Genomic DNA, 15323 nt, shown 5'->3' on the forward strand with positions numbered 1-15323 from the left:
GGAAAACAGTGTAAGTGAAACTTTTTTTTTTTTTTTTTTTTTAATGCTGATGCTCAAAGGAATGATTTTGGCATGGCTGCCTTTTCAACCATCAGGATATCAATTCCCTTTCCCTGTTCATACAGTTGTATATACAAGAAAACCAGGACCTCATTTATGGTTTTGCTTTTTCTCCCCATGGGACTTGCCAATGTTCTCAATTTAATTTAAGGCATAAGTGCAACGGGCTGACTTTGGCTTAACTATAAAGTCACAGATTCATGAGGATATAAGAAAAATGTTGTATTGATTCTGATAGCCCACAAACTATTCAGTTTCAGTTGATACCTCTAACTTCTTATTCAAACACATTGCATGTTTTAAATTCTCCCTACGCATCTTTGTGATTGGGAATTGAAGAATTTGTGGCAACATTAAGCATACGGGAATTCCGGATAGCTCTGAATTACCCTTATGTGGTCTGGTTAGTCTTAGTTGGTGCTGTTTTCATGAAGATGCGTTAGGTCTGCTGTAGAAATAAAACTCTGAACACTGAATTCAGAGATGGGTTTGTAAGTAACAAAATTCCTACTCACTTTCATCCTCAACTGATAGTCTCTCTCTCTCTCTCTCTCTCTCTCTCTCTCTCTCTCTCTCTCTCTCTCTCTCTCAGTGGGTTAGGGACCATATTTCTGTAGGGGGTTGGCCTTCCAAATATGTTGGCAGTTCTTGGCCTCCACTCAGGTTCTGGCTGGTATGGAATTTGTTTTTCTTTGAAGGCTGCTCCAAGACTGGAGTGAAATGATTTGTATCTGCGTCTGTTTTGCTTCTCAGGTGGTATCATGCTCCCTTGCAGAGGCCTTGCCAGGAATAACCTCTGTTGGAAGGAAAGGGGAAGGGAGGGAGGAAAAGAGGGATAAGGGGAAAAGAGCATATCAGAAAGACTTTCTATTTCAGAGTTTTGATAAAGAAAGCAGGATTTACTGTGGAATTTGCTTAAATAAATATTCCATTGCCTAAATAATCATACTCAAATGTTTTGGTACAAGATGGAAAAGATACAATTTGCTGATTATTCATAGATGGCCACAATACAATATGAGGTCCTGATGTGATTTTTTTTAAACATTAAAGGAAGAGCAGATGAGGTTGCATGGATGGAGGTAAAGCACCTAAATCTTAGATTCAGTGATCCCTCTGGATGCCCCTGCTCCCATGCTGCTTTGAGGATTGCATCTAATCAATAATCATGATCTAAAGAAGATGGTAGTCTATAGATTGTATCTAATAATGGCACTGAGTAGCCCTAGCTAGAACATATGATACTTGAGGAAGAACAGAAAACAAAGTCAACATATTTATCTCAGATTCCAGAAAGAGTGTGCACCCATTTCTGACAGTGTATACTCTACTGATCACCAGAGTCAAAATCACTTGAGGTGCTTTCTATAATGTGGATTTCTTGACTCTGCCTGATAATTCAAGGATTGGAATCTTGGAGATCTGTTGTGAGGTGATACGTTTCTTAAAGAGGTTTCTCTAATGATGTTTATGCACACATGCAGCCGAAGGCCACTGGAAAACAGGAGCCTGACAGCCACTGGGAGCAGCTGGTGGGTTGTCATGGTACACAGGGTGAGAAGACACAGGTATGGGTTCAAAGATGGAAATAAAACCACAGGAAGACAGATTTCAGTATCATTAACCCCTTGAAATCAGAAGCACTTTTTCATCTAAGACTGTTTTATATTCCTCTTCATACCTTCATTTCTTAACAAAGTACATTCACTTTATAGATGCTAGGTGAATATTTGTGGAATGAACGAATGAATGAATCTCTCTATTATTAAAAGGACCATATATTCTGGTTTGATGAGGCAGTTATTAGTTCTACCTCTTAAGCCAAGGTCCTTTCCAATTCAGCATTTCTCCCACAGTTCTCTCTCTATACAAAGTATCCGTATCATCATCATCATCATTGTCTGCATTAATGTAAGACAGGGCAGACGGAGCCCACACCCCCTTTATGTTCCCAGCCTCTGCTGTGTGCTCACCACCATTTGCGAGGTGAAGGCAGGTGAACAGAGTTCTCACCTCTAACATGTGGTTAAATCTTCAAGGTGACCGACAGTGACCCTCTTTCTTTTCCCTATCCTGTTTCAGCTGTAACATAATTAACACTTCCCTTTATAGAACAGCCTGTGGAGAACTTGCTGATAAAATAACTACCTTGGGACCCAAACAGTGAAGGGTAGCTACTCCAACCAGTCTCAAGTGGAGAAGAGATAGAAATGGATGCTGCTACCCTTGCCCCCTGCTGCTGTCCCAACCTGCCATGCCATCACCCATGCTATCACCCAGAAGATGGGCCAAGCAGCCATGCAACCACTAAGCAAGGTCAGAGGAAAGTGTGGAAAATTATACATTAGGTGTATGTAAGTATGTGTAGGAAATAAAGACCAAGGAGTTCTGCCAAAGAACATAGAGCAAGTAATTGGAACACTCTTGTTACTGTGGTTTTTTTCAGAACTTTGCATGGTGTTAATCTTCAACTATTTACTTATTTTACTGTTTGTTAATTCTATTTTACTTTGCAATAAACCCTTTCAGCAGCAATATTCTGAAGAAAATGAAACTGTATGTTTAATGAAACCTTAAGTTCCAATTTATCTCACAAAATATTTGTCGACAGTTATTGTCCACACAGGGGCCATAGTGACATCACTGGCCACATGAAAACCAGAAGTTGCAAATTCGCTGGAAAACATTAATGTGCTTATCTTGAACTATATGAAATTGCTCTTCTGCAGGTCAAAAACAGAATTTTGGTACTATATAAATTTAATATAATGCTTCAGAAATTACTAGTTATTTTAATATTTAACATGAACAGTGGCAGAAGGTGCATTTATAAATCATACCTCGAAGCATGACATTTCATTGAATCAAATGACTATTTCTATAAACTAATTTAATTCATTTTCCATCTTAAGATTATTTTTATATTTTAAAATTTTGTTGTTGTTATTATTATTATTATTATTATTATTATTATTATACTGGGGATTGAACCCAGGGGCCATTAACCACTGAGTCACATCCCCAGCACTTTTTCTTATTTTGAGACAGGGTCTCACAAATTTGCTTAGGGGCTCGCTAAGTTTCTGAGGCTGGCTTTGAACTTGCAATCCTCCTGCCTCAGCCTCCTGAGCCACTGGGATTATAGATCTGAGCCACCACACCATAAATTGGTATTGATTTCATTAGTAGTAGGAGATCTTAGCAAACATTTAAATGATGCCAGTTTCATGTCAGTGAGTACTGGATGCTTCAACTGGAAAATCAGTTAAATGAATTACAACTTGAAGTCTCCAACATACCAATGATTAAATGCAGTAGTTATATGAACATGAATTTTGGAGAAGCAGATTATTATGCTAAAAATATATTTTTCCAAATGAAAAACCTGTGAAGCAGAAAATACTTGGAATTAATTCTGCAACACAAATAATTCATAAATCATCCAAACAAACTGGGATATTCTATTGTAGAGGGAGAATCTCTGGTTGCTAGAATGGACAAATACTTTTATATACACATGGAGTAATAAGATGAAAAAAATATTGTGATGGAGTCTATATTGCATAAAATAAGTTAATTTATCATAGCAACATGTAATTTTCACCACGTTGCTCATCATCAATCTAGTACTGGAAGTGGTCAAGCATTGAAGAACCACTTTGCAAATTATCTAAATATGCTTAATGTCAGGGGACTTCTTTTTAATTTTTTTTTGTAAGTAAGTTCTCTAAATGTGGGTGATTGGTTTTCCAATCAATTAAGATCATAAAAAATAACAAAATAAAAACTTTAATTAACCAATGAAAACTTTAAAAAGCCTGCAAATCTTTAAGAAAATTAACATAATTGGAAACAAAGCTTGGGAACCAGCAGACAGTGAATTCCATCCTGCAGAATTGGGTAGCTGAGCAAAGTAAACCCTGAGAGCTCAACTTCTATATGAGATTTTTACTTTGAAATTCCATAACTGTCCTTGGAAACATCTTGGATCATGGGGAAAAATCATTGGATCAAGTTGCAACTTTTAATTAGATACATTTAAATTCTAAATGGGAATGAAATGAAATTGAGAAGGCCCACAATTTTATAACACCTAAATTCAGTGAAAGATTTAAAGGAAGTATGAAGAGAACTTACATGTGTAGAAGAAACACACTCTTAATAGAGTGAAAAACATAGCACCTGTGAAAATATTTACACATTTTAATGCAGAAGAAAATTAGAATTGAGAATTTTCTTTAGCTGAATTTTCTTAGAGCTTGCCAGGCACCTCAGCCTGGTGTATGCGTGTGTGTGTGTGTGTGTGTGTGTGTGTGTGATGGGTTGCAGTATTTATCAATTAAAAATACCTTGATATATAGAAAAGGGTCAGGTGATGATACCGATTATTTCAAATACATTCACCATAAAATACAACTTTGAAGGGAATTGCAGAAATTTTATTAAAATTTTTAAAATAGTAGAGCCACACTGAAAATAATTTATTCTGCAGAAAAAAAAATGCCAGTGATACATTTTTAGAGATGCAGTTAAGAAACTGACTGGGGGCTGGGGTTGTGGCTCATTGGTAGTGCACTTGCCTAGCATGTATGAGGCACTGGGTTCAATTTTCAATACCATAAATAAATAAATAAAATAAAGGTTCATTGACAACTAAAAAAAAAAAAGAAAGAAAGAAAGAAAGAAATTGACCAGTATAGAAGTATGCACAAAAAATTATATAAATCTTTGATTTTGCAAATGTTCAGGTAATCAATTTGATGAAGCGTTTTTAAATGTTGCTTTAATTTACACAGGCATCTTGGTTTCATTTTTTAAAAACGTGTTTTTCAAATAGTTTTTGAAGGAAAACTATTTTATGGGTCCACCAATTTTCTAAAACAGATCTGTCAGTTCAATCAACATTGAAAAAATTACATAACTGAATAAGTTTCAGTGTCTCTGTCTTATGGCTGGTCACAGTTTGGATGGCTGATTGTATGATCATCTCACCTTTACTGATTATTGAGAGCAGGGGTTTGACTACTCCAGAAGCTAGGAAGCATTCTGTCCAAGAAATTTTGAGGAACAGGGGAAAAAATGAGCCCTGCTGAGGGATACTTTGGATGACGCACTGAACCAGGAAAGAGATGGGGCTGTACCACTGGGACTCAGCCTATCACATCTTGTCTGTACATATCCTTTTAGGTGTGCATGAGTGTGTGCGCACACAGGCGAGAAGCAAAACCACCTCTTTTTGCAGGGAGGGGAGTACCAGGGATTGAACCGAGAGGCCCTCGACCACTGAGCCACATCCCCAGCCCTATTTTGTATTTTATTTAGAGACAGGGTCTCACTGAGTTGCTTAGCGCCTTGCTTTTGCTGTGGCTGGCTTTGAACTCTCTATCCTCCTGCCTCAGCCTCCTCAGCTGCTGGGATTACCAGCACGTGCTACCACACCCAGCTGTAAAACCACCTCTTACTAATTTTTATCTATAAAGGAAGAAAAGAAAGAATAAGAGCAAGAAAGAAGGAAAGGAGGAAGGAAGGAGAAGGAACAAAGGGATGAGAGGAGAACGAGTGAGGAAAGGAGGAAGCACAGGAGTATCTAAGGGTCCGGGTGCTCTTTCCCTCTAGGACTCAAGGCTGAAGCTCTACCTTCCCCTTGAACCACACCTGATTTTCACAGGTGAGCTCCCTTACAGCCTGTCTGCTTTTACGCAATGGCCTTTATGCCAGGAAATGGGCAGAAACCCAAGTTCAAAAGCCCTCAGAACATAGCTGAGACATTTGTCAGTGGGTCTGGAGAAAGGCAGAAGGCGAGAAGCACTCAGTGGGTGATGGGCGAACAGGAGGGATCAGCCGGAGTGGGCAGGTTCCCCAGGCCCTGGCAGTCAGCAGTGAGGACGCTTCCTGGGTCGTTATCACTGAAAATGTAGACCAGACTCTGCTAGACCTTGCTGGCAGCAGGAGTACCGGTGGGTGAAGATCTCTGACGTGAGAAGTCCTCTTTCAAATCAATGATGGTACTGTGGCTGTTTCAGAATGAGTTAAGGTGGCAGTATGGCTAGGCACACTGGCACAGACCGGTAATTCCAATGGCTCAGGAGGCTGAAGCAGGAGGATCACTTGTTCAAAGCCAGCCTCAGCAACTTAGAGAGGCTTTCAGCAACTTAGTGAGATCCTGTCTCAAAAAAAAAAAAAAAAAAAAAGGTCTGGGATGTAGCTCAATTTAAAGTGCCCCTGGCTTCAATTTCCAGTACCAAAAATAAATAAATAGATAGACAAACAGATAGATGCAGTATTTGGAGCCAGGCAGACTTTGAATTCAAGCATAGCTCCATGTCTAAAAGCCTAGGTGATTCTGAATAATTTCCTAAACTTGTCCAAGCCTGTGTCTTCATGTGTAAAGTAGTGATAATATTTCTCCCTTCATTATGTTTGGGAGAGGTGAAATCAAATAACTACTAGTGGTCACTGGATGATAATACTGAGTGAGCACTCACTAGATTACATCTATTATTATATGTCATTAGCATCCATGTTATTATTAACCGTGTTATTATTGTCATTATGAACATTATAAGTACTATTATGACTGGTGACCTTCTGGTTTTCCCCTTTTCTCTCCAGAACTGTGATATAATTATTGCTCTTCACTCAGCAAATTTTTTTTTTTAAGTTCCTGCTATCTGCAGGACTGAAAGATGAGTATGTTGTGAACCTCATGCCTGGTGGGAAGCTAGATTTTTTGCCTTTTGGGGAAGAGTCTTTACTAGATGACATAATGGAACCTCCGTGGCCTGAGCTTTGCATGTGAATAGGAAAGCGGGGTGTCCCTTGGCCAGTTCACACTTCTCTCAGAGACGGTGCAAGAACCTGGGTGCTTTTTCTCCATGGGTGTCAGTGGAACCTTACCTAGAGAGGCAAGTCAGTATTGCTGGAATTGTTCTAGAAGGTGATACTGTAGCAACGACAGTGCGTGGTTTTAGATGAACGGGGCTTAGTGCAGGCTTTGCTCTGCCTCGGCCACTTTCTTGCTCTGAGCTGTAGCACATCCCTGAGATGGCAGGGCCATTTGTGCCTCCTCATTTAACTTCTTGTGTCTGCTCCTTTTGCACAGCCACCCCTGCTTGTCAAGCATCTCATCTCTTACTATTCTAGTCAAGTCCCTCCCCCTCTCTGACACCTAACTGATACACTGGCCCCTGAAGTCGGGGACCGCACTCACCTGCAGTGCTACTGTGCTCTCTCTGAACGTCTGTAATTATACAGAAAGTACATTTGTGTGTGTGTGTGTGTGTGTGTGTGTGTGTGTGTGTGTGTGCGCTTCATGGATACATTTCTGTATCTTCCTGCTAAATCATATAACACAGTTCCTAGAATTTCAATGGAAATCTAGTTAAAAAACTTTGTTGACCAGAAAATGGGTAAATAAATCAAGCCATGGCTACAGTATTACAGATCTACATAGGATTGATTAGCTACCCTGAAACTTCCTCTGCATTTTTTAGTCTCCAAGAAGATTTCTCTTTCTAATGTTTTCTATTTTATAATCTTGATGCTCTTGCAATAGCTAAGTGCTCAAAAGAACTATCCCCTTCTTTAACTTTGAATTTGTTTTTCCTTTGATTGACTAGTCTTCTAGTATAGTTTCTCCCTTTGCTAGTTTTCACTTCTATTTTTTCATTTTGTCTTCATGAAATATTTTTTGAATGTTGTCTTCCATATACTGATGGTAAGGGAGAGGGAAGAATAGAAACTCATTGGATTAGACAAAGGGGAATGAAGGGAAGGGAGGAGGGGGTGGGAATAGGAAAGACAGTAGAATGAATTGCACATAACTTTCATAAATGAATACATGATAACTCCAAATCACGTACAACCACGATAATGGGAAGTTATACTCCATGAATGTATAGTATGTCAAATATACTCTACGGTCATGTATATCTTGAAAAACTAAAAAAAAAAATTAATTAATTATTTTTTAAAAAGAACTATCCCTTTCTTACTCCTACTAACCAAATTCTGAATGTTCAACTTAATGTTTTAGAAATTAAAGACCATCCTCCTTAGTTACTTTAGACAATTGCAGCCAGACATTTTCAGTCACCTAAAAACCATACAGATTTGTCCTCCCTTTTAATTTCCTTAAAAACTCTTTCTTTCCCCATCACTCCCAAACCTGATGACAATTCTAATTCTCTTTTCCTTCCCTCAGCCCCCCAAGAGCATGACCCTTGCAACCTGTCTCGACCCCATCTTTTCTCAGTTACTGATAACCCTTGCCCCACACTTCCCCCTCCCTGCTCTTACACCCTTCATTTATCTATTCCCCCCCCCCCGCCCCCCGGGATATTTCTCTGATTTGTTCAAGAATGTTGGCTTTTAATTTCCACAAGGAGTCATCACTGAATTCTTTCTGCTCTTTGGGCAGGAAAAAAAATCAATCTTTTAAACAAAAGATTGCTTTAAAATAAAAGCAATAAAATTGACCAAAACAGGCAAGCCCTTCTCCTGTCTTCTTCCCCAGGATCTTTAGGCCCTATTTAGGCATGCACAGTTCTCCCTTATCTTCAGAAAGTTGTCACTGGATTCCACATACTTATCTAACAGCCACTCAAGATTCTCCTGCTCTTCATGGTATCTAAACCCACAAGGCAGTTCCTTAACGCCCTCCAATCTGAGCCTTTAGTGGAGTGGACCTAAGAAATACAAGTGCTAAAGTCAACCCCAAGGTCAACTGACTCTCTCTCTAGAATATGGCAATGGGTCCTTCCATTCTTTCTTCAACGGGCAAGTTGATTCTGACCACTTTTTCTCTATTGTACTTGTTCATATCCTGTTGCTCGTAAGTTGTTGATTCAACACCAGCTCCATGATTCCCTTTCACCCAACCACCACTCATCAAGTACTGTGAGCACTGGGAAATACTCACTGTAATATAAAATGTAGGAAGCCTGTTGGTAATGGCTGCCATATGGTAGTTCATTCATAGCACTTCTCTACATTGATACTCTTTGTTTTACCTCCCAGGCAGAAACTGAGCACACAGAAATGGATGAACTTGTCCTAGCATACACGGAAATACATGCTCCAGGGAATACAGTGATCCCTGTGTGTGCCCAACTGTGGGTGTGGTACTCACCAGGAGAAGAAGACAGGCGTGTGACTCAGTACCACAGTATGGGGGAGTTCTGGCACTCAGGAGCATGGCATGCTGGGAAAGATTCTTAACCTTCACTGAACCATGGCCGAGACAGCTATACAATGGTGATAATGCCTGGGATTAAATTAACATGCACACAGAGTCTCATGCAATGCTCAGCCCTTCATGCTGCTGTGTCCCTCTGCGTCCCTTCTTCTAGTTTCATCTCTGATTATGATCCATGAAAGTGACCTTCCTGTAATCCATGAAGTTAGCACCCATCTTACAACTTTAAATTATAGGTCCTATTTTTGACTAAAAATCAGTATCTCAGAATAAAGGGATTAGGGTTGATGCAAAAATTCTTTAAATTTATATTATGTATGTTAAATATCTATTTTTAAATAAAAGCAATAAAATTGATCAAAACAGGCAAGCCCTATACTCACCATACTATGTCAGAGACCCTGGGGAGGCAACATACACACCCACCTAGAAAGTGGGAAGATAAACTTCCAAGAGCAAAATAAAGGGATTCTCTCTTTAAAATGCATACAGCAAGTACCTGCTATAAATGGTCTCTGCCTTTACAAGAATTCTAAATGTGACCAATTGTTTAAATGCCATAATTATTAGAGTCAACGTACTAGCATTGGAGTAGTTTAAATTCCTGGGAAAAAATGCATACGAACTCAAACAAACTTGTAAAATCCAAACAGAGTCTTTTATTAGTGACCCCTAATGACCCACAATCAAGGCTAAACATCTTGACTAAACAATTATCTTTGGGAATTGAAATGTAAACAGAAAGAAAATTTGTTGTCTGCCCTTACTGTGTGTGGCTATTCCTGTGTGTCTGGCAATAACATATCTACATACATTCTATCCATATTATAAAGTTCTTGTTGCAATTATTAATGTTATCACTTTTTCATTTAGAAAACAAAATGAATATAATTACATCACTATGTACACAAATAAATGGACTTTCCTGTAAACAAAACCCAGGATAAAACCATGTAGGAAATTATAGACTTTGCTCCTAGAATAAAGTATGTATAAAATGTCTCAGGTTGCTATTTATTCTGCTCCTTCTACTTTTGTTTCCAATTCATTTTGCATCTCTAGCATCATCATGGGGAAGGTTTTGCAAAACCTGAGCATCTTTCACTGCTCCCTAGAATTGTATCTCTAGAGCAGCTTACTGTTGGAAGTCCTGGTGCTGATTAAAAGTTCTAGAAATAAGCCTTGAAATGTTTGAAGATATACCATTGACCTATATATTTTTTAAAAGTGGTTAAGACAGTAAGTTTTATGTGTGTTTTACACAATAAAAAAAATAATAAATGTAGACCATCAATAAGCCGAGGGAAGTTTCCCCACGAAGAGAAATTATGAGGTGGTAGAAGAAGGAAATTTCACCAAGGGTCAGCTTCTGCCGTAACACTGGGCTCAGAGGAAGTGAGAAGAATACAAAGCTAAGAAGGAATGGATATGCTGCTGCACTTTCTAAATCCTAAACTGCCAGATCAAATTCAGTGCCATCCATTTGTTAAAAAGTCAAAACATCATAGACTTACATGCTTTTACACGAATGGAGACTTTTGTGGACTGGTTTCAGAAACTCTTCACTACTCTCATCATGAATAAGGAATCATTTCAGGAATCAGAAGGTTTAGCCACAAAAATCCCTTGCAAAGAGGAAGCAAAAGTAAATTTCTTTCTTTTTATTTTTCTGCAGTCGTAAACCTGTGCAAATGTAGAGATGAAAAACATCACCAAAGGTTGACGGTATGAAGAGAACGTCAACTTGCCCTTGCCTTGACTTAGGACATGTTGCTTCCTTTCCAAAGAAATAACACTATTTTTTTAAAAGCACAAATATCCTTGCATGGCACTCTAATAAACAGAGAGAAAAAAATTGAGAAGGAAATAGAGAATGGTTGTAAGAAGCTCTTTGGTCCTTACTTGGCCATCTGTCTTCAATTTCAGCCACGTTGTTTTTGAGTGGAGTCCCATTGTAACCAAATATAATAGGATAGGCGAGTTAATGAACTACGACACATGCCATCATAAATGTGATGTATCACCACGGCACAGCCACCCAAGATGCAAGGCAGCTACTGTTTTTCTGTGAAGCTACTAGTTTTTAGTACAGTGCTCTGGGGAAAAGTTGCCTCATTTATCTCTGTTTTTCTTGTAAAGTCTCAGACTGCTGCTCTATTCTTTTTTCTCTCTTCTTGACCTTGACCTCCAGAAGGAGGAAAAAAAAAATGAAAGAGGTACAGAAGCTACAAAGAGATTCAGGCAAAGAAGAAAGAGGTAGGATTTGGATTCCCCTGAGAGCAAAATATATCTTCATCAGTTATATAACCAGACAGAATTGCAATATCGTACAAAATCAATTTTTTGCCAACATGGGGACAGTGGTTGGTCAACTTAGGTACTACTGTGTCTTTGCGTTTCTCTCCTGAATACAAGCCCTTGACTCAGAAAATACCCATTTTTAAAAAATTTATTTATAATCTGTGAAACTAAATATAATTTTCTGAAGTGCTAAATTAAATTTCTTGCTCATGAAAAATATTCAAAATATGGTATTAGAAATGAAATACTCAGTAACTAGGAGGCTAGAGAGATTGCATTGGAAGAGTCTAGGCATCCCTCAAACCCATGTTTATTTTTGTGTATAATGAGTTGAATGGTTTCATTTTAACAGGATCCTTAATCATAAAGTCCATTAATATAAGAGATTTCGGATCTCATCCTCAACATGTCATTCCCTAACTTTACTTTTTATACCCAACTTTTATTAACCAGGTGAAAAACTGTCCTCTCGTTATTTGAGATGATTTAGACTGGAAGTTAAGTCCTGTTCACAGGATCTTAAACAGCTGTATGACCCATTTTAGGTTGACTTCTTCATTTTCTCTGGGTTCTTACTACCTAGCATCAATGTGGTGGACAGAATTATCCCCACCCCATAGTATTCACACCTTTTATTCTCTCCTTCTATGAGTGACAACAGGACCGTGAATATGATGGGTTTCACTCCCATAATTAGACTGCTTGGTATAGCAAAGGTAGAAAGATCATGCAAATGTAATTAAGATCCAAATCAGTTGATTTTCAGTTAATCAAAAGGGAGATTCGGTGGTCTTACCTCACCAGGTGAGCCCTGAAAATGAACAAGGCACCTTCCTGAAAGAAAAATTTCTGAGTAGGAGGATTTCATCCTCTGCTTGAAAGAGTGACTACTAAGTTACGGAAAGGGCTGACAGTGACCTCAGGATGAAAGCCTGCGAGAACTGGAGACCTGAGTCCTACAGCTATAAGGAACCACAGTCTTCCACCCACCTGAGTGAACTTGAAGAGGACCTTGAGTCTCCATGAGATCACAGCCCTGGCCAGCACTTTGATCAGCCTTGAAAGACCATGAGCAGAGACTCAGCTCACCCACGCCTAGGCTTAAACATGGAGAGTGAGATGATCATTTTTTATTGTTTTATGTCACTAAATTTGTGATAATTTTTCATGTCATAATGGGAAAATGGTATACAGAACGTATCAATCCACTCAGAGGCCTTGTAAACTATTTGATAATTAATTTCCTAGCTAATCCTCAACATGATATTCATTCTTCTGAACAGTATTCACACAACTGATGATATGAACCTGCAATCTGTCTTTGCAAACTCATTTGGTCTTTGGAATCCTTGAGTTGAAATCTAGATATACCCCCGTCTTCCTATTACATAGAGGAGGAATCTGAGATTCAGAAAAGTTTGAAGTACATTGTTAATAATTACAAATTAAAAAAAATAATAATCTATAGGCTCAAACATTCTAGGAAAGTGCTCTGCCACTGAGCTACACCCCCAGCCCATGGAAACATTTTCAGATTTATTCCAGAGTTCTTCTGCACAAAGGTAGAGAATGTACATGAAGACTTACTTTCAATTAGATCATCGCAGAACTAAAACCCCTCTGTTAAGGTTAGATAGGAGGTGTTCCCCCAAAGCTACTGTTAATGCAGGAAGGTTAAGAGGTGAAGTGATTATGTTATGAGGGATGTGACTCATTCAGTCCATCCTAGTCTGAATGGAATGACTGGTGACTGGCAGGGAACCACAGGCAGGTGGGCCATGGCTGGAGGAGGTCGGTCACTGGGACGTGCCCTGGAAAGGTGCAAGTTCCCTGCAGCTTCTTGCCCTTCCCCATCCTCTCTTGGCCTCCACTTCCTGGCTGCCAAGACCTACGCATCTTTCCTCTGTTGGGCCCTTTCCCTAAGATGAGCTGCCTACTGTGGGCCCAGAACAATGGAGTCAGCCATCTATGGAACGAGACCTCGGAAACTGAACCCTGAATAAACCTTTCCTCCTCTAGGTTGTTCTTGGTTACCACGTGAGGCAAGAGCTGAGGAAAGCACCCTCTCACTTCTGGGCTGGGGTAGCACTGCTCTGTGTTGTTGTTTGTATTTCCTTTAAAATCAACACACAAAATCAATAATCAATCAATCCGTCCATCAATCATCAATCCAACAAGCCCTTATCACTATAGTGGAATCTTGTTTCTCATAGGATCATTTTGGCAGAGTACCTTGTAAATGATAAGTATTCAATGGCTATTTCCTGAATTATTGAATGACTTCAACAAGGCTGAATTGGCCATATTGATGGGAGAGAGAATTAGAAATGTTAACATGTCTTCAGATTATAATGGGGTAGAGGAGTGGGCAGTAGGCCAGGAAGAAAGTAGACCGACTTTCTAACCAAACACTTAAGGGAGATATGATGTTTGTAAGGAAATGCTTGCAACATTTTTTAATGAAATGTTTAAAACACTATGATATGCCCAAATGAAATCACCAAATAAAATCCTCATTGACAAGGTAGAAAACAGCATCAATGAGACAGAATTTCAGGACCATGATTTCAATGGAATAGAATCCTTTGTGTCTTCTTGCCTGGCATGTTACTCCCACATAAACACAGCTATTGTTTTGGTCAGTTTTTTTTTTTTTTTTGATGCTGTGACTAAAAGACCCAACCAGAACAACTGTAGAGGAGGAAAAGTTTATTTGGGGGCTCACAGTTTCAGAGGTCTTAGTCCATAAGTGGCTTGCTCTCAAGTTGAGGCAGGACATCATGGTGGAAAAGTGTGGCAGAGGGCAGCAGCTCACATGGTGATCAGGAAGCAGAGAGAGACTCCACTCACCAGATACAAAAAATATACCCCAAGCCACACCCCAAATGTCCCCCCTCCTCCAGCCACAGCCTACCAACCTTCAGTTACCCCTCAGTTAATCCCTGTTAGGGGGTTAATTCACTGATGGGGTTAAGGCTTTCACAACCCAATCACTTCTTCTCTGAATCTTCCTGCATTGTCTCACATGTGAGATTTTGGGGGACACCTCACATCCAAATCATCCAGTTATCTAAAAACTTGGATCATTGTGCAAAAATGTTTTCATCAACCTCAGGATACCCTACATCTCTTCCAGGGAGTTGCCACCATCTCCCAGATGGAGAAAAACTGGAATTGCAGACTAAACTCTGAAACACTCAAGTCGTGTTTTACAAGTGATGTTCATCTGCTACATTCTGCACTTCTCTAAGGCTCACAGTGTTTGTGACAATAATCAGAAGAAAACAACTAGTGCCCCACTTTGTATTCTCAGGATCCAGCACAATGTATCTGTGTGAAATGCAGGAAAAGTATATATTCTTTCTCCTGATGATTCTCCCATTGTTAAAAAAAAAAAAAATCTCCTAACCAAACAAGTTTGAGAATTCCACCGGGCAGTATACTGAATACAGAATAGCTGGTGGAAGACAGCTATACGGATCACACAGATTCAGGAATTCAGTCTTTTCTGGTGGGAATTTGAAAGATTTACATGCTTTTGAAATCTAATTTTCTTTTGAACAAAGGATATTAAAAAAAATGTGCATTTCCAGAGCATATTTTTCTTTTGCTTCCACAAAAAGGTTTTATATGACTCTCCATAAAAACTCTCCATGCATGCGGCCCGGGTTCAATCCTCAGCACCACATACAAACAAAGATGTTGTGTCCGCCGAAAATTAAAAAATAAATATTAAATAATTCTCTCTCTCTCTCTTTAAAAAAAA

This window comes from Urocitellus parryii, chromosome 10 (genome assembly GCF_045843805.1).
Source record: "Urocitellus parryii isolate mUroPar1 chromosome 10, mUroPar1.hap1, whole genome shotgun sequence".
In the NCBI taxonomy this organism is placed as follows: domain Eukaryota; kingdom Metazoa; phylum Chordata; class Mammalia; order Rodentia; family Sciuridae; genus Urocitellus; species Urocitellus parryii.